At 48.5% G+C, this 18129-nt stretch overlaps 1 protein-coding gene across 1 annotated transcript in view; it reads right to left on the bottom strand.

The window, feature by feature from the left end:
* Positions 1-16332: 16332 nt before the first annotated feature.
* LOC146861083 (twist-related protein 2-like) overlaps positions 16333-18129 on the bottom strand; it is a 35972-nt gene continuing 34175 nt past the window's right edge. Inside the window, exon 2 of the mRNA XM_085645133.1 lies at positions 16333-17703. The gene's annotated coding sequence lies outside the window, so the exon portion shown is untranslated. The remainder of the gene's footprint in view (positions 17704-18129) is intronic.

Raw genomic sequence — 18129 nt, 5'->3', positions numbered from 1 at the left:
CATAATAACGATATAGTACTGGTGTATGGCGAAAAACCCTATTTTATCGATATTCACACTGATCAAAAAACTTGCACATGGCTGATTTGAAGGTTTTGAAAAATGTTTTCAGCATTGATACATTTGGAACACTGTTTAACCACATTGTCAACTTCAAGATCCATGCCTGCCATCAATACCTACCTTGAAGTCCTTTTATTGGTTTGAACTATTCAAAATCTCCCTCATGCTTCTGATTTATGATCTCCCACTCTAATCACAATAGTCTTCTTCTCCCCTCTCCTTTGTACTCCTTCTCAAACAGAGAGTTCGATCTAACCTCCCAAAATGTTTTTTCTACTTGGTCAAGGAAGTGCTTCTTAGGCCAACCAGCATGGACAAAAGCTCTCACTCTGTTTAACACCACATTGTCATAATTTTCATTAACAATACAAAATGTGAGGGGGCTCTCACACCAAGGGAGCAGGGCACTACAAAACCAGTAGGATAAAGAACTCCCCTTGAAAACAATGTGTCACACAATGTGTACAATCATCCACACCACTGTACCAAACGTCCCCACATCCACTATGGGTCCAATTATTTTCAACAAGTACCACCAAGGTAGAGAGTTACATAAAGCTTTAGTATCATAAAAATCACATGTAAATACCCAACAGTTGTGTCATATCACCATAGAGCATAATGAGAAGTCTTTCCTCACGATCTTTGAGGGTTTTTGAGAAAAAAGTCTGGCAGTGCTTACAGTCTTTAGGTTTGTGATCTGGGTAAAGGCAGTATAAGCACTCTTTATGAGGGTCCTCTAAGAAAAGCCTGGACTTTCCACAAGTCTTGCAGGGCCTAAACAGCCCTTTTTTAGACTGACATTTTTCAAAAATTACAGAAATTCTGAAATAAGGAGTAAACTCACTTTCTAGCAGCACTTCAGTTGAAGAGAAGGTTGAGGAAAAGGAACTGCTAGCTGAAAGTTGAAAAGTTCAATGTAGAAACACTGTGACTGAGCAGAGCTCAGGGAGACTCCCTAACACACGTGTGGTAAGAAATCTGAGGTATGGTGGTTCTGCAAGGGATGGATACTCAAGGGTCTGCGATGTGATTGGCTGGAGTTTGGATGTTCTATAATGAGGCTAACTGTTTACTAAATATTGTTGATTCTCAAGGGAGATTGTCTTTTTAGCTTTTATACTGCTATTTTACTGTTACCGTGGGATTCCCACCATGACGACGGCGGGAAGATTCAAGAATCTGAATCTATAAAAGATACAATGTTGGTGAAGCCCAGTAGACCACCAGGGAATAATTGTATTTACTGTTTGCAAGAAATGGTCCCCTTGTAATGGCTGTGCTCCTCCTCACACCTGGGCACACCAGTCTTTCTGTTTCCCCTGAGTGTGGATAGGGGGTTTACACCCAATCTGCCCTTTGGAGTGGGGTGGCCAGAAAAAATAAATAAAAAGTAGGGTGTAGGAGCGGCCTACCCATGCATTGGGCTGTGCCCCCACCATAGAAGACGCCCAAAATTTGTTCTGCCTCCTGGAGGGGCAGAAAGTCCATTAGGCATTAGGTAAAAATGGACAGAAAAAATAGGGGTGGTAGTGGCCCACCCAAAAATGGGCCCAACAGTCTTTACCATGTATACGCTGACTACCTAGGCTTTGAACCTATTCCCCAGCACTAAACCCCTAACAGTCTTTCTGCCAGCCTAGAGCATCCTCATGGCAAGCAAGAGGAAACTTGGATTCTTTTGTGTGAAATTTTGACATATAGACCAGCAGAGTGGGGTACATTCAAATTTCCTCTCCCTTGCCATGCTGAAGGTCTGCACTATTCAGGCTTGGCTGCCACCCAGGGAAACCGAGCAAACCCAGACATTTCTGAACATTAGACATGCAAGGGATTCGAGAGTGGTGCGACTTGCGTGGGTACTACTATGTTTTTCTTCCAGGAGTAACCTTTAAACCTCAAACTTTGGCTAAATTCACACATTTTCCTCACATTTCTGTGAAGGAAAGTCCTGGAATCTGCAGAGACTCACAAAGTTCTAATCACCTACCAACACAAGTGGGGTATTATTTTGATTGGGAGAGGTGTGGAAACGCTGGGTGGTAGGAATTTTGTCTGGGTGTGCTAGGTTTCTCTAGGTGGTGACCAAGCCTGATCCCAAAATCCGCACCTATCCATATTGCTAAAAAGGGTTGTTTTTCATGCCAAAAATGTTAGGTCTCCACATAGCATTTTGTAAAACCTTTTTTATTGGTTTTATGACAGAACATAACAAAAGCAGGTCACAAAAGACAGGTCTTAAAAGTGCATTCACGTCTGGGGTGTCACAGCACCGGCAACCTACAGAGACAGCAGGAGGACTAAATCAATATACTTGAAGTCGGGCACCAGCCATTGATTAGACCGGAATCTCCAGGCCAGACAGCCGGGCCTGCGGAGGCTCAACTATGTCCCCTCGGAAGGTGTTCCACAGTGACCACACCTCCCCCCACTTCCGTGGGCATCCTCGTGCCGTTTATACCGCCTTTTCCTGTAGCATGCACCAGTCCATATCGGTTTGCCAGTCCACCAGTTTAGGTGGTGTCGATGCTCCCCACAGACGGGCAATGTTCCGCTTTGCAACCCTTTGCCCCAGCGTAACCCAGAGTCTCCCCCGTTGGGGCAAGTCCGTAGGCTCCCAAATGTTAAGCAAACACCTCTTGTCCTCAGTGCGAATAGGAGTCTCCCATACCTCACTCATGCAGGACACCACTCGCCTCCAATACCGCTGCACCCTTGGGCATTCCCACAAAACATGGAAGAAGGAGCCCCTCTCTCCGCACCCCCGCCGACACAGTCCCTCCCCTCCCCGCCCCATCGCCTGTAGCCTGGTGCAGGAGACGTACACCCTATGTAGTATTTTAAGCTGCACCAGACGGAGTCTAGCCGAGATTGCGACTTCCCTAGGGGAGGCCAAAGCGGTGGTCTATTCCTCGTCATCAATCTCAAGGCCATCCGCCATCCACTTCTCTTTCAGGGAGTCCAAAGGATCAGGGGGGTTGTTAACCAATTTCTTATATGTGAGCGAGATGACATGCTCTGGCATGTGGCCAACCAGCAATCTGTCCTCCAACGGGGAGGCCTGCGGGGGTCTGGTGCCCGAAGGTATATTAGCTCGGAGGGAGTGACGGACCTGTAGATACCTAAAATATTCTGTGCGCGCCAGGTCGTAAGTGTCCTGGAGATAGGCGAAGGATCTGACCCCCTCCGGCCCCCAAAGGTCCCCCACCCGGGAGATCCCAATAAGATCCCAGCTACGAAACCCCTTTGTATGACGCAGGCTACCCAGCCTCTCCGATGCCCACAGGGGTGTGGCCAAGGTAAGCGTGTTCGACCAGCCCAACACCCTGTGCGCGGCGTGCCATATGTGAACCGAATGCTTCGTAGGCCCCGTGAGGTGGAGTCTGCCCGGTCCGGAGTACAGCGCAACCTCGAAGTTCCCCCCCCCGGGAGCAGCCATCTGTCCATCGCGTACCCCGGGTCGTTCCCGTCGCAATACGTCCCCTGGTTTATCGCCAAGAGGTGAGCGGCCCAATAATACTTGCGAATATCCGGGAGGGCTATCCCCCCGTCATACCACCCCAGCGTAAGTTTCCGTAATGCTATTCTGGGTGTACCCGACCACAGGAGGGTCCGCTGCGCCGCCTCCACCGCCGCAAAGTACGAGGCAGGCACCGGGTCTGGGTGGTTTTGGAGAGCGTACAAAAATCTGGGGAGCGCCATCATTTTAAAAAGGGCCGCACGACCCAGCAGCGACAATGGCAGCTGCCGCAACGAGGTCGAATCGCGCTGGAACCGCTGGAGCGGTGGCATGAGGTTTTTCTCAAACCAGAGAGGCCCGTCCCGCGTGATAAACACTCCGAGGTATCAAAAGCCCTCCTCCGCCACTACAAGCGCGCAACCGTCAGGGAGCCGGGGAGGACCGCCGTGGAGAACATAGAGGACCGATTTAGCCCAGTTGATGCGGAATCCGGAGTTCTTCCCAAAGCTGACAAAGATATCTATTGCCTCCAGAATAGATTTCCGCGGGTGGGAGAGATATAGGAGGATATCGTCTGCATAGAGCGAAATCTTGTCTTCCCAGCCCTCCGCCCATCGCAGCCCCGTTATGCAGCTGGCCTGCCGGATCCATGACGCAAACGGTTCAAGTGAGAGCGCGAATAGGAGGGGGGAGAGCGGGCATCCCTGTCTGGTGCCCCGTTCAAGGCCAAACACCTCAGACACCCTACCATTAATTACCACCTGAGCCAGCGGCTCCGAGTAGAGAAGGCGAACCCAAGCAACGAAATACGGACCAAATCCCAGTTTTCGGAGTACGGCCATCATGTATGGCCACTCGAGGGTGTCGAATGCCATGGTGGCGTCAAGCGACACCACCACCGCGTCTTCCTGAATCGTGTGACACCGTCCCAGCACCCCATGCAGGCGGCGGATGTTAAGCGCCGTGTTACGTAGGGGCATGAAGCCGGACTGGTCCGGGTGGACCAGCTTGGGGAGTACCGAGTGGAGCCTGTTCGCGAGGGCCTTAGCAAGAATTTTTGGCTCCGCGTTCAGCAGAGAGATCGGCCTGTACGAGGAGCAGGCATCTCTTGGCTTCCCTTCTTTTGGGATGGCCACTATAGTCGCCAGGCGCTGGTCGCGTGGCAATATTCCCGCCGCTGCGCTCTCCTCGAACATGTGGAGGAGATGCACGCTAAGGACATCCGGCTTTAACTTGTAAAGCTCGATAGGCAAACCATTGGGGCCTAGCGCCTTCCCCGGTTTAAGGTCCACAATAGCCCGTTCCAATTCGGACGCGGCGAGGGGGGCCTCCAGGGCATCCCGGTCGGCCTCCGACAGACAGGGCATCTGAGTCTTCCCCCGGCCGGTCCGACCCCCTGCTGTAAACCCGCCGGAAGTGCCCCGCAAATTCCTCAACAATTTCTGTAGGCTCCGTGAGCTTCGCGCCCGACACTGTCGTGATCACCGGCACCACCGTCGCGGCCCGCTGCTTTTTGTCCACCCACGCAATAAGTTTGCCTGCCTTATCTCCCTGGTCGTACAGCTTGCCCACCTTGTGCTGAATGGCCGTCTGAGCAGCGAGCGTGACCAACTCTTTGTACTCTGCGGTTTTGAGCCGTAGCCGATGTTGCACCCCCGGCTCCGCGCAGGCTGCCTCTTCCAACGCTCGCAGGTCCGTCTCGACCGAGGCGATCTGCGCCTCTCGTTCTTTACGGCCGCCGGCAATGGCCGAGAGGGCCTACCCCCGCCACACCGCCTTGAAAGCTTCCCACAGGGTTACCGCGGAGCCCGTCGACCCAATGTTAAGCTCGAAATAGCGCTCAATGGCGCTGGTTAGTTTTTTCCGCAGGTCCTCATTCTTGAGACGCCAAGCGAGTACTGGGGAGACGCATCCCTCCCGGCCACCCCCCAGCGCGATCTGTATGTATACCGGGGAATGGTCAGAAATACCCCGCGCCAGGAGGGAGGCCTCTCGGATGAGCATGTCCGGCCGCATGGAGGTCAGGACGTAGTCCAGGCGGGAGAAAGAGCGATGCGGACCGGAGTGGAATGTGAAGTGCTGACTCGCAGGGTGCAGCAGCCGCCAGGTGTCTGTGAGCCCAAAGGCGTCGATGAAATCCGCCAACCACCTTTGCCCCGTGGGCGTGTCCCTGGGCGGGTGCCTGTCTAGGGTGCCGGAGGCAACGGCATTGAAGTCCCCCCCCTGTGATCAACTGCCCGTCAGGGAGGGAGAGCAGGAGTTTCCCCAGGTCCACGTATGCCTGTGCCTGCAGGCCGGGAGGGATATATATGGAGACAAAGTTAACACGTCGACCCGCCCACCTCCCCGACAAACCCGCAAAACGGCCGAGGGGGTCTAGCTCAGTGTGGTCAATGTGCAGGGGCAGGGAACGGCGAACCAGTATCCCCACTCCCCGCGATCCAGAGGTGAAGCCGGAGTGAACCGCTAGGGTATATCCCCATCTATTGAGGGCCTGGCACGTATTCCCCATCAAGTGTGTTTCCTGCAGAAATACTATATCAGGGAGGTGTCGTTTAAGGAACTGCAGGACAATAGTACGTTTAAGCCCATTCCCCAGCCCGTTGACATTCCAGCTAAGGATCTTAAGGCTGTACCCCCCTCCGCTAGCCATAGTCCCTGCTGTAGAATCCTGGCCGCCTCCAAGCACCGGCGCTGCCCGCCACCCCTCGTCGCCCATCAGTGTGTGACCAAAACAAACAAGCAACCTCCCCACCTTCTCCCCCACCCCCACAACACCCCACAGCTATGCATAGCAGAAGTCGGACCGAGTCCAATGAATCAACACCTGACAATCGCAGCAGAATGAGTGCATCAGCTGTAACATTCCCCCAAACAAACCCCCCCACCCCCCGCCCTGCCCCCTGCTCCGTAGGTCTTAAACTACCCACTTCCCCAACTAGCAGAGCGCCTGTCGCCCGTCCCAACCCGGAGAGAGTAGTCACCCTCCCCGGAAAAACTATGTGGGGGAGAACGGAGGCCAGCACCCACTCCAGCCGCCGCCACCACTGTGCCGCCCAAACCGTTACACCAGCAAGCATGCGAGGCAATCAAGGGACCCCCTCAATGTCAATTTGCGGGAGAGTAACCATGCCCTCACCAGAGTCCCGCCATAGTCTTTGGAACCCCAGCGCATAACAAATACATTACTGTTCGTTGCGGCCGGAGGCCGTTGGCGCAAGGCTCAGCGCTTCGCCGTGTCCGGGGGAGAGTCCCAGCGGGGGCTGTTCGATCTGGACCGCCACGACCCTTGACTCTGTTCTGCTCTCCCCAGTCCGTCCGCCACCAATCCAGGGGAAGCCTCCACCACCCGCAGCGGGCGGTCACGTTCACGCTTACTGCGGTCCTCCGCCTGCGCCACGTCGAGCCACTCCTGGACCGCAGCCGGCGAAGTGAAGAAGTATGACTTGCCCTTGATTTTCAGCTTGGCGGGAAAAAACATCATGTATTTAATACCGCGATCCCTGAGCGCCGCCTTGACACCCAGGAACGAGCGGCGCTCCTGCTGCACTCGGAGCGTGAAGTCTGGGAAGAATCTGATAGTGGCCCCTTCGCGCTGAAGATCCCCCCGCCTCCTGGCCTCTTGAAGGATAGCGTCCCGGTCCCGGTAGTTTAGGATCTTAGCGATAATTGTCCTGGGCGGGGCTCCCGGTCTAGGCCTGGGGATCGGGGCTCGGTGAGCGCGCTCAATCGTGAAGAGCTTCGAAAGCCTCCCGGGCTTCAGGTGTTGGAGAATGAGGTCTTCGAGAAAGAGCTCCACGCTGTCCCCTTCCATTCCCTCCGGCACACCTACGACGCGGATGTTGCTGCGTCGCGCCCACCCCTCTTAATCCTCGAGCCGCAGCGCCATCTGGCGGTGTTGGAGGACGAGCTCATTGATGCGTCCCTCCAGTCGCTTCTCCGAGGCCTGCAAGGCCGTAATGTTCGTCTCATTCGCTTTGGACCTCTCCGTGGTTTTACCGAGGTCTGTACATAGTAGGTTGACCTCAATCGCGATCTTATCTACTTTGGTCTCAAGATTAGTGCCTAGGGTCTGTATGGCGGCCATAATGGAGGTGAGGGAGGGCTCCGTCTTCTCTGCATTAGCGTCCATCGGTACCCCAGAGATCGTCGGGCCAGTGGGCACCGCGTACTTGTCCAGCTTGTTAGTCTGCGTGTGCTTCCCCACCTTTGGGCGCATGGCGCACGCCGCCTGCCGTCTCGCCAAGGATGTCACTCAGCGCAGTCGCCGGTAAGGACTCCCGGTCCACGCTGTCGCCTCCTCGCCTCTCGGGGCAGCACCCCGTCGCCGCCCCTCCGGCCGCAAACCGGCGCTCGGGAGGATCAACAGCGTCCGCACCACTCCCGGCGCCGAGCCTCACACCATCCACCGGGCGGGGGCCACACTCGGGGTTTCCCGGGCCACCGGGCGATTGAGTGCTGGTCCGGGCTCGTCACCCCCCCCGGGCAGGCTGCACCCGTCAAGCTGCGTCGTCGCAGGTGATCGCTGCCGCCACCGCAGCCCCGCGGTGCTCCACTGGTAGGGCCGCCGCACTCTCCCCACCGCTCCAGCAGGCAATATTAGCTCCGCGGGTGTGCAGCCCCTTCTATACCTCGGACTCCCTCGCATGCCAGAATGTAGGCCCGGGGCTCAGCTCCTCGTACTCAGTCCGCCCCTCCTGGTCGTCAGTGGCACCGGCACCCTCCTCAGCGAAGCGCCGGAGATCCTCCGCAGTGTCCAGCAGCCCGGCCGCTGCCCTCCGCGATCTGCCCTCGCCAGCTCCGCAGCCGGGGTAGGCCGCACGCCGGGGCCTCGAGTGGCGGCGAGCCCGCACCTCCGGCTCCAGCCGCTCGCCAACGCCGCCGCGACAGCAGCAGACACCGCCGCCGAGCGCCCTTTCACTTTTGGAGCACCGCTCCTAGTCACCAGCGGTCGCGCCACCCCTCGGGAGTGTGGCGCGGGGTCCTCAACACTCGCAGCCCGGATAATGGTGCGGATATTTACTGGCCGCACAGTGAGCTCGGCGGAGCTCGGGACCTAAGCAGCCATCTTCGTTGGCGCCTGGCCACGCCCCCCCCACATAGCATTTTGAATTCTCTTTTGTCATTGGTGACAGGCCTACCCACACAATGGGGGAACATCTTTATTAGGAGAAGTGTGGAACACAGAACAGTAAAACATTTGTTATTACCAATTGGATTTCTCTCAATTTTCAATGTCCAGTAAACAACAAATTACTCAAAATGCCCTCTGGATCATATGATAGTATGGGTAACACCAAATTAAGAAGTGTACATGTACCCAATATTCTTAAACTTTGTATCTTGTAGATGTTTAAACAATTCATAGACTGCCTTCATGCCGGTTTTTTGTGTAATAGATTTTACCATATGAATTCCTGCATGTTCAGTAGACAATGAAAAATAGTCACAAGTTGCAGCTCATTTGTTGGCCCTGGGTATTGTACTTTTTGGGATAGCAGCAAACAAGATATATCCATGTGACCAGAAGAGTCTACAAGATGTAATGATTTGTTACTTTTGTAAATAGGTCATCAGATGAAAAACAATAGCTTTTTATTCTGACGTATTTTCTTTATTTTTTTATTTCAACGATTAGTTTATTTTTGAAAACCATGAGCAATATACTCGAATGACCCCTTTCTTATTTTGGAATTTTGGCTAGTTTCCAGAATTGTATGGCTTTTCAGGGTCCCCTTTGGGTTTCACTCCTGTTTCCATCACAAACTTTAGAGGATTGAAACCACAAAATATAGGAAAAAATAACTACCAGTTAGAAAAACTGTGGTGAAGAAACAAAGTTTTTCTTTTACAACCCTGCTTGGTTTTCAAAGCTGGGAAGGTGGCTGTCTTGCATACCAAACCTTTTCTTGATGCCAATCTTAGGGTAAAAAAATCAAAAGCTTTCGTGCACAGCACTCTTTCCCATTTTTCCAGCAAAAACATTTTGACTCTTTTCTTGGTTTCCTCCAGATAACCCTGAGTACCTTTAGAATCCCCAATATGTGGGAAAATAGAACATAAATTTGGCATGGGTTGCTTTTGTGGGACAAAAGTCATGAAGGCCTAAGCCTGAAGTGCCCCTAAATTCAAAAGATAGGCTCAGCACTGGCGGTGGAAAAGCCTCCGCAGCTAAATAGACCAATTACTTGCAAAGTTTTAGTAACCAGGAGCCATAACCTATGTAATACACTGAAAAATGTACCTGATTGTTGTACACCATATATGATAACTTAAAAATCCAATAAAAAGTTTTTCAAAAAAAAAATAACGTGTTTGTACAATTTACCAGGTACACATTTTCATAATACATATGTTAGGATACTCTACTTTGCAAGCTTCCAAAAGCTCCTAAGATGAACTCTTGCCAACCTCCATAGATATCCAGGCAGAACATTGCACTGCAAAATAATTGCATCTGTATTAAAATCACTTAAGAAGCCTCCAAAGGTTCCCTGGAAGCACATATTGTAGATTTCCAGAATTTCTCAAATAGTAAACTTTGTTGTTTTCGATCATTCACAGTTTCCACAATTCAAGTCAACTCAAATTATTCTGACATTGCATAATGTAACAAGCAATCATTTAAAGCGCTCCAACACCTTCATTGGCTTGAGTTCACATTATATAAACAAGTGACAGAGAAAATGCAACAGGAGTGGCCCAAGCATTGCCCATAGCTTTGCTGCAAAGTTGGGCTGCTGAAGTCCGGTGACCGGGGCTCGCTAAAGCAACAAGCAGCGAAGCAGGAGGGGTTTGGGGAAATCATCACACTTTCAAGTAAAAAAGAATATTAAAGAGGCGATTTCGAAAATGGTGTCTGAAGCGTCTGACATTTCAACCTGTATTTGAACAGGATGGGTAAATTAAGTGACGAGCGTCTCAGCTGAACCACCAAAGATGGGCAAACAGTGACACGAGCAGGATTCAAAGAAAAAAAATTGTTCCCCAAATGGGCAATTAAACACAGGAAGGTAATGTTAACAGTAATTGGGTGGTGCTCTGTCGGAGGAAACCAAATACAAAAAGGAGGGTGATATAGAAAGGCATACCCACTAGCATGCAAGCATTTTGAACAATTGAAGGGACGAATAAAAAGGCAGTGGGTGGGCTGTAAGCCCACAGAGTGAATACAGCATATCTTGAAGAGACAGCACATGCACTGCCTATGCTTGACCTAAAAAGGAAAAGGGCTACATTTGCATTCAAAATACATACCACAATCATTACATTTCAATTATTCATTTGATATTCAGTACTTAAATCAATGTTCTTTTCAACAATGGCTTTCACATTTCCACATTTTTAGCCTTGATGGCATTAAACTCTCCTTCTCCTTCCTACCCAAACAAATGATTTGACCACATTTCTGCAGAACTGAAATTCTGCTTTTTTTATAACACAAACGTGGCCCAAGGGCAGTAGAGAACTTTAAAATATAACTAGATTACTTTATACATTTATTTATTTATTTTAGACACAGTGATTTGCCCAGAATCACAGGTTGCTGAGCATGAGCCAGAATTTGAACCTGGTTCAGAGGTCGGAAAGGCCGGCCTTTGCGCCCATCTCCCAAATGGGGGAGACCTTCAGATGGTCTGCCAATAAATTGTTGAAATGGACCTGAAGCATGCTAAAAGATAATGATACAAAGGTTTTCAAGTATATATGAAGCATGGTTAAAATTTCAAAGTTTAAGAATGTGAAAAGTAAAAGACGTGCTGCACTTGTTCACGTCAGGAATCTACCTAAATCACACCGACCTCTAGGCCTATAGGCCAAGGATGCGCTCAGGAAGAAGGATGTCAGCATATATTTTTTTCTCAGTGACTCCACATACATATTGGCTAATATTATTGTTCTGGAAAATTCCTTTTTAATATACCAGTCTGTTTATCCAAGAAGTGTTAAACGTTAGCTAGCCCATTACCAGTGAGATGCTCCTATCTGCACTTGAAATGCTGGCTGTGCCCTCTCGCCCACTGGGCTGTTTATCCCTTCGTTGCTTACAAGAAACAGAGGTAGAAAGTCAGGAACTCCATTTTATTTATCACTTCAGAATTTGACTGGGTTGGGCAAAACAAAATGAATCTTGGGAGCTTAAAAATAAATGCGGAAATGTGAATGCATCACCCTACAGTACCTTTGCATGCAGCTCTTGTGTGCGGAGTCACTGATCTGCATTACACAGTCCAGTAATGGGCATACCTTACCAATGTGCCAACAGTCTGATAGTCTCACGACCAATCCTCGTGTGCCCCATCCATGCTCACAGTGCTCAATAGAGCTAAAAGAAAGAGGAGCACGCTGCCTCCTTTGGAAGAAATGTTTCATTGTTGTGAAAGCATAGACCGGTCTGGTGAATTCCCTACATTCTCTGCAACGTCTGGGGCCATATTATGGATACAGGTTACTGGCCTACTATATGAAAACAAATGCACTATTGCTAGTGCAAGCGTGGACCTGCACCAGGAACAGTACAGTAGTGAAATATGGGCGGGCTGTTTGAAGCTGCCAGTCTGCCTTTCACTGTGCAGGCAGCAAACCCACCTGCATTTGAGAGGAGTTGAGATAGCCTGCAGGCATTTACAGAGTGAGCTCCATTCATCCCTTTCAAGGGCTGCTCTAGAGGGTGCACTGATTGTGTGCCGGGCTCAGCGTGGTGCAAGGTCAGTCTGCCCCCTGGCAGCTTCTTCATCTTTGTGCCTGCATCTGTAACATAGCACAGGTGCAGAGGCAAAGTGTGCAAATGAAGGAACACCCCCTTGAGATCACCCCAGCGCACATGTAGCATCAGCATGGTTTGTATTACAGAAGGTGCTGCCAAGCATCTGTTTCTTTAATGCCAAAATGCACCAGGGGTCCTGAAAGCAGGTGCGTGCGCCTCTTCTACCCCCATTGGCACTTAGTGTGAGAGGGAACAAGGGGCCTGGGAAGGGCTCATTCATTGTGAGAGGGTGCGCTGACCCGGTGCCCCACAGCGCACCCAGTTAAAGCGTGCCCTATAAGTAATACAGGCCCTGGTCATCTTTTGTTAGTGCTGGGAATGGTTGTTCAAGTACAAATGTGAAGGGACCGGTTCCAAGGCAGATTATCTTCTAACCTGAAGGTAACGATGTTATTGTTTGTGAGGCTCCCGATTGAGGGACAACCAAACACAGACCTGTAGGACACAGAGTTGTAGGAAAAGGTAGGCAAATCCCTGTGGATGGTGCGATGGAGCCACTGAGACCCTAAAAAATCCCAGGTTGTCAGTCGCCCCAGGCACCGCATCCCAACCCTAGCTTGCACAACAACCCTGCCACAATTTGCACTTTAGTAGTACCATTCTCCCCTTGCAGGTTAAACCTACAATTCCAACCGAATCTTTAAAAATTTGACAACACAAGATATCCACCAACCCACCAAAGCCTCCTCTTCCCCTTATGAAGAGGTTCCAGGGGAATGGGTTCTTCCTTCATCAAGACAACGTTTTTATTCTATTGTGTGTCTGCAGAACTCCAATAAGTGACTAGTATAACAGTGGTAGCTAGTTTTCAGTGGGACCCTCTACAATGGAACGTGTAAACCACCAAGAAACTACATTAACAGAGCTGTTGCAGGAGCATTTTCTAATCCAGAAGGAGTGGTTGTTTACTTGGAAACACCCGGAAGACTACCAAGCCAACAAGGAGGCGCTCTTAGCCGCAACCTCAGGAGCCTATTTGGACTCCTTCATGAAACAGACCACATGGTTTATGCCAATATTTGTGTGATGGGAGCCATGCTACCCCAGAAGGGCAAATGGTTGGACCAGACAACTATGAAATCGCAGTGTTTGCAGATAAAAAACAAAGTGAATTGCCATCTTGAGTGTGTCATCATTTCCATCTGTTTGTCTTTGGACACCTCTTCTGAGACATCTGTTATCACATGGCATTGGGTTGGGTCTAAATGATTTGCACCTAGCAACTCTCACAAATAGGAAATAATGGATCATCAAGGTAAAGAAAGACCAGTCAGAAGTGACAGTTCAGACCTAGGGTTGGCCAACCAGTCGATGACCTGTTGAGGCACTCGGTGCCAGGAACGATGAGAGGGCGCAATCAAGCGAATGAGATTGTAGAGTGCAGGAGGCTTGCGGGCGAAGTTTCTACATCACATGATGAAGTGCTTACAGTCACTGCTCAGGACAAATGCCTGCAATTAGTGATGGTGGCAAAAGGAGAGAACAAATAGAGAAATGTCCTACAATACAATCATCACCGCACAATGAGGAACAAAAAGAACTTACATATCTGAATGAATATCAGGCAACGGCTATCTGTGTCTTCCTCAGGTTCCACATCAGGGGATGTTCAATCATCGTCAGTGAGTCACTCACCAATAGCGTTTGCAGTCGAGATATGTTGGCCATGAAGGTGCAGAAGCTCTGATTCAGTGGTTCACTCACTAAGCCTCTGTCAAGGAAATAAACCAGCCCTAGAAAGGAAGATAGCATCCAGCCCTTCGAACTTGTCGGTGTGGGCCTTTGCAACACACCTGATCATGCGGGTTACTGTTTTTAATAATTGGCCATGTTCACCCGCTATCGGAGGCTCCATTTGTATAATTATCATCAGCCAAGGACATCCTTTTCCAGCTGCAAAAAATAGCAGCCACTTATGGGCGTCCTCAAGAGAGAAAGTGAACAATGCAGCACTCTTTCAAGATAAGGACATCATGGAATCTATGGAAACACTTGGTATTTATCATCACTGGATCATGTCCAATCGACTACAGTCCAGTAGAGAGATGGAGTGGCTCATGCACATGTTAAGGAAGACGCTAAATATTGCAGAAGAGCAAATGTTTGACTTGGAATTGGCTCTGCTACAGTTTCTTTGAGAATATGGAACCCCCGTATCCCCACATTTCTCAGTTGCATGTACCCCAATGACTGTGTTGGAAGGTCAGCCCATACCCATGAACCTACATGAACATAACATGCGAACTCCTGTGTCTCTATCAGATGTGGGTAGACAATGACAGGTAAACTGATAGGCACCTTATCATGTGAAATCCAGCTTGGTTGACATGGTCTTGGTCCTATAGTAACATTCAGAAGGCAAGATATGCATGGAACCTCATCCACTCATGGTGACTGGCCACTGACGGGGATACGAGTGTTAATGTGTTGACTATCAGAATGTATGCGACCAAATGCAAACTATATCTTTGTCTGAGAAGAAAAAGATTCACAGGAACTATTTGACAGCACAGTGAACAACACAGCACCTTTCTCACTGACTGGACAAGCAGAGGTGGGTGATCTCAGCTTTGGAGGAGAAAAATTGGGTAATGAAAGGATGCCAGAGAAAGTGTCTGAGTTGCAATGATTCTCGGAGTCTCCTTACATTTTGACCTGGTTCCAGCACCCCTGTGAATCTGAAGGACTATGTGATGTAAAACTGTGCTGAAGTTTTATAGAACTAAGCAAGCTTGGACTGGATACTCCATTGTGTTGTTTTTGGAAGTAATGTTATGTTCACAGCCTGCAACTCTGGGGCAGGCAAGGACACTAATAAACCTAGATCCCCTCACTTGGGCAGGCATTTTGAGCAGTGATACGAATACTTTTGCAAGGACTATATGTGCTGGCCGCAGTGAATAGTGTACCAATCTATGCATTTCAAACCAAAAACAGAGCAAGAATTGTGGTACTTTAGCAGAACTGTATAAATCATCAGTAATGGGGAAGAAATGGTATTGCAAACAAAGACTGAGGTGAACTGGCCACGCTATGCTTCGGTCTCAGGTCCTGAAAATGTTCTAGGGCAGCCAGGACCTCTGTGGACGAGGACTGTGGTGTATCGGTAAATCTGTGTTTGAGTTCCAGCTCTTGAAAAAGAGGAGTGTTACAGTTTAGGGTTAAAGTGCACTGCCAAAGCGTTGTGTGGCATACTCTAGTGGATTAGTCTGTAGTGACCACAACTGCACAGGAGTGTGACCAATTGGCACCACTGTGTAGAAGTCTAGGAACTAGAATAGCAGATGTGCTGCAGCCCAGATGCAGACAGAGCCACGTGTGGGTCCCTGTACTGGAATAGTGAGGGGAGAAGGGTGCCGAAGGACAGATTCAGGCGAAGTCGCATAGCTATGTATGTGGCTTTCTGTACTGGACTAGCATAATTCATATACATGCGATTCGCTCATCAACCCACCTACTCTTGTCACAAGCACAGGGCAGTTGTTAAATCACACAGAAGTCAGTCTCCACTTGACTTGTGTTTCTTGTAGCTTTCTGAAGGTTCTGGTAATCTTCAAAGAACAAACTTGTCTTTTACTCTATACATAGGATTGCCGGATCACTCCACGTCTGTAAGACATCATGTCATACACTTTTATATAACAAACTAGTGCCCATCTGGGAAATATAGCTTTCATCTGCGTCATTTAAGATAATTGCACTAATGCACATGATAACAATAATTTATAAAAAGGAAAGCCCAAGACTGGAAACGAGTTCGGTGTCCGAGGAGTGTACTGACCGTCCTAGTTATAAACCCGATTTAGCAAAAAAGTAGAAATCTAAAGAAATAGAATTAGTGCGTCTTATAAGCCAAAACATGGGACAAGATTTTTTTTTCCATCATTGAGATGTAATTTATTAGACTAATTCTGAATCTGTCCTAAGCTGAATTTGACATACTCTATCCTGATTGGTGGCATTTCCTATCTCACCGACTTTAGCCTGAGCTATCCGACGAATGACAACTCATTTAAGAATTAGAAAATTGACCAGGGACAAATGGATTTGAGCCACTCTTTATTGATCACTGAAACTTTCTGTTCACCTGGAAGAGAACGTCGTGGGCAATAAATAAGACAAACTGAGTCACAGACTCAGAAAAGAAAACACAGGAGTGAACCGTAACTGGAGGAGAAACCAGGTCTTAATGAAGATATACCAAGGAGACATAGACTTCTGGTTCAGGACGTGGTTTTAAAAACAAACATTGTTGAACCCCTAATTCATTTTTATAACAAAAGAAATATTCAATAGGAGTCCTGCATCTACTCTGAAGAGTTCCTTTTTCAGGTCAAGTAGATAGTATATGTAGGGCTCACTTTCTGCCTTTCTGAAAGCAATGTCCGTCTTATGGTTTACCATCCGGTGAAAGGCAACATGTTCAGTTTCTCAAAGGTTGATACATGGGTAAAGAGTGGGGGCAATCCTTTAATATTTATGGGATCAAAATGTCTCCTTCAAGATCCTTGGAAATGAGGATCAAATAACAGCCTTTGGAATCAGGATGACTCCTTCAAAGCCTTTAGTAGCAAAACATTCCAACATGTCTTTAGAACAAGATGACTCCTTCAATTCTTTGGTGACAAAAACATTCCATCTGTTTTGGGAGTAGGAGGTCTTCTTCAAAGTATTTAGAATCAATGGCAATCCAACAGTTTTTGGGGAATGAAGAGAACCTTTTAAGGTCAATGGAAACCAATAACATGTATTTGTCTTTGTGTTAGATGGTGATTTTTCAATGTCTATGCGAATACAGAATGGACTTTAGGAATAAGAGAAGTACTTCAAGGAATTGAGATATAATGGAATTCTTCAAGGATGTCCTTTGTGAGGGCATCATTAAAGATCTTTAGTGCCAAGGACTATTCATTGATGGCTTTACAAACAAGAGAAATTATCATCGTATTTTTGGAAAAAGAAAACATGTTCAGGTCTTTTGAAGTTTGCTCAGTGTTCTTGGGAAGATGGGTAATTATTGACGATCAGTGTGGGTTAAGAGAGCATTGAATGCTATAGTAGAGGAACACACAGATTACTTTGGGAGCCCTGCAGATTTGGGGAACTCTTTGGTCCTTACGAAAGAAGGGAATTTGCAAAGACGCTGAAGCAAGGGTAAAACTTGAGCATTCTGGACACAATTCCAATCCCTCGAGGTTTGGCATGAACAAGAGGAACTCTAATATTGTCGGGAATTAGAGAAGTATTCCAGGATCATTGCAATGAACAACAACCTTTCAAAGTCTTCAGCAATGTGGGCACTCCCGAAAGTACTTCTGAATGATTGGAACTCCTATGCGGTGTTTGGGATCGCAATTTGCGTTTGTTCAAATTCCTTGATTAAGGTCAGTCTCAGCTCTTCATGCTTGACATCCTGAAAAGAGAAACAAGAACAGTTACAAAGTGATGTTATTTATGATAAGTCGTATGAGAGTACTTCCATTCATCACAGACACACACAGGGCCATCCCTCAGTCCCTAACAAAGGGGCATCCTTCCCAATACAGGAGTTCATGTTGTTTCTTTATCTAACCTTGGATTCCCATTGATGTTCTAACAAGACAGAGGCATATCTTTCACTTTCATATTACCCCGTACCTTTTTGTAGTCTGTTGCTGTTTATCAGCCAAATTCAATGAAATGTTACACAAAGGTTAGTAGTCCTGACTTATTTATTCTGAAAAGGATATGTTAAAGCCTGCAGACAGGTAATTTTTAACATGGAACTCACATATTACTATAGTATATTAGGGTTTTGGTTCCCCTCTGACAAACCCTGGGTGTAGAATATTTGCACTTT

Source organism: Triturus cristatus, chromosome 3_1, assembly GCF_964204655.1.
Source record: "Triturus cristatus chromosome 3_1, aTriCri1.1, whole genome shotgun sequence".
NCBI lineage: Eukaryota > Metazoa > Chordata > Amphibia > Caudata > Salamandridae > Triturus > Triturus cristatus.
This window is presented reverse-complemented; position numbering and strand designations above follow the sequence as displayed.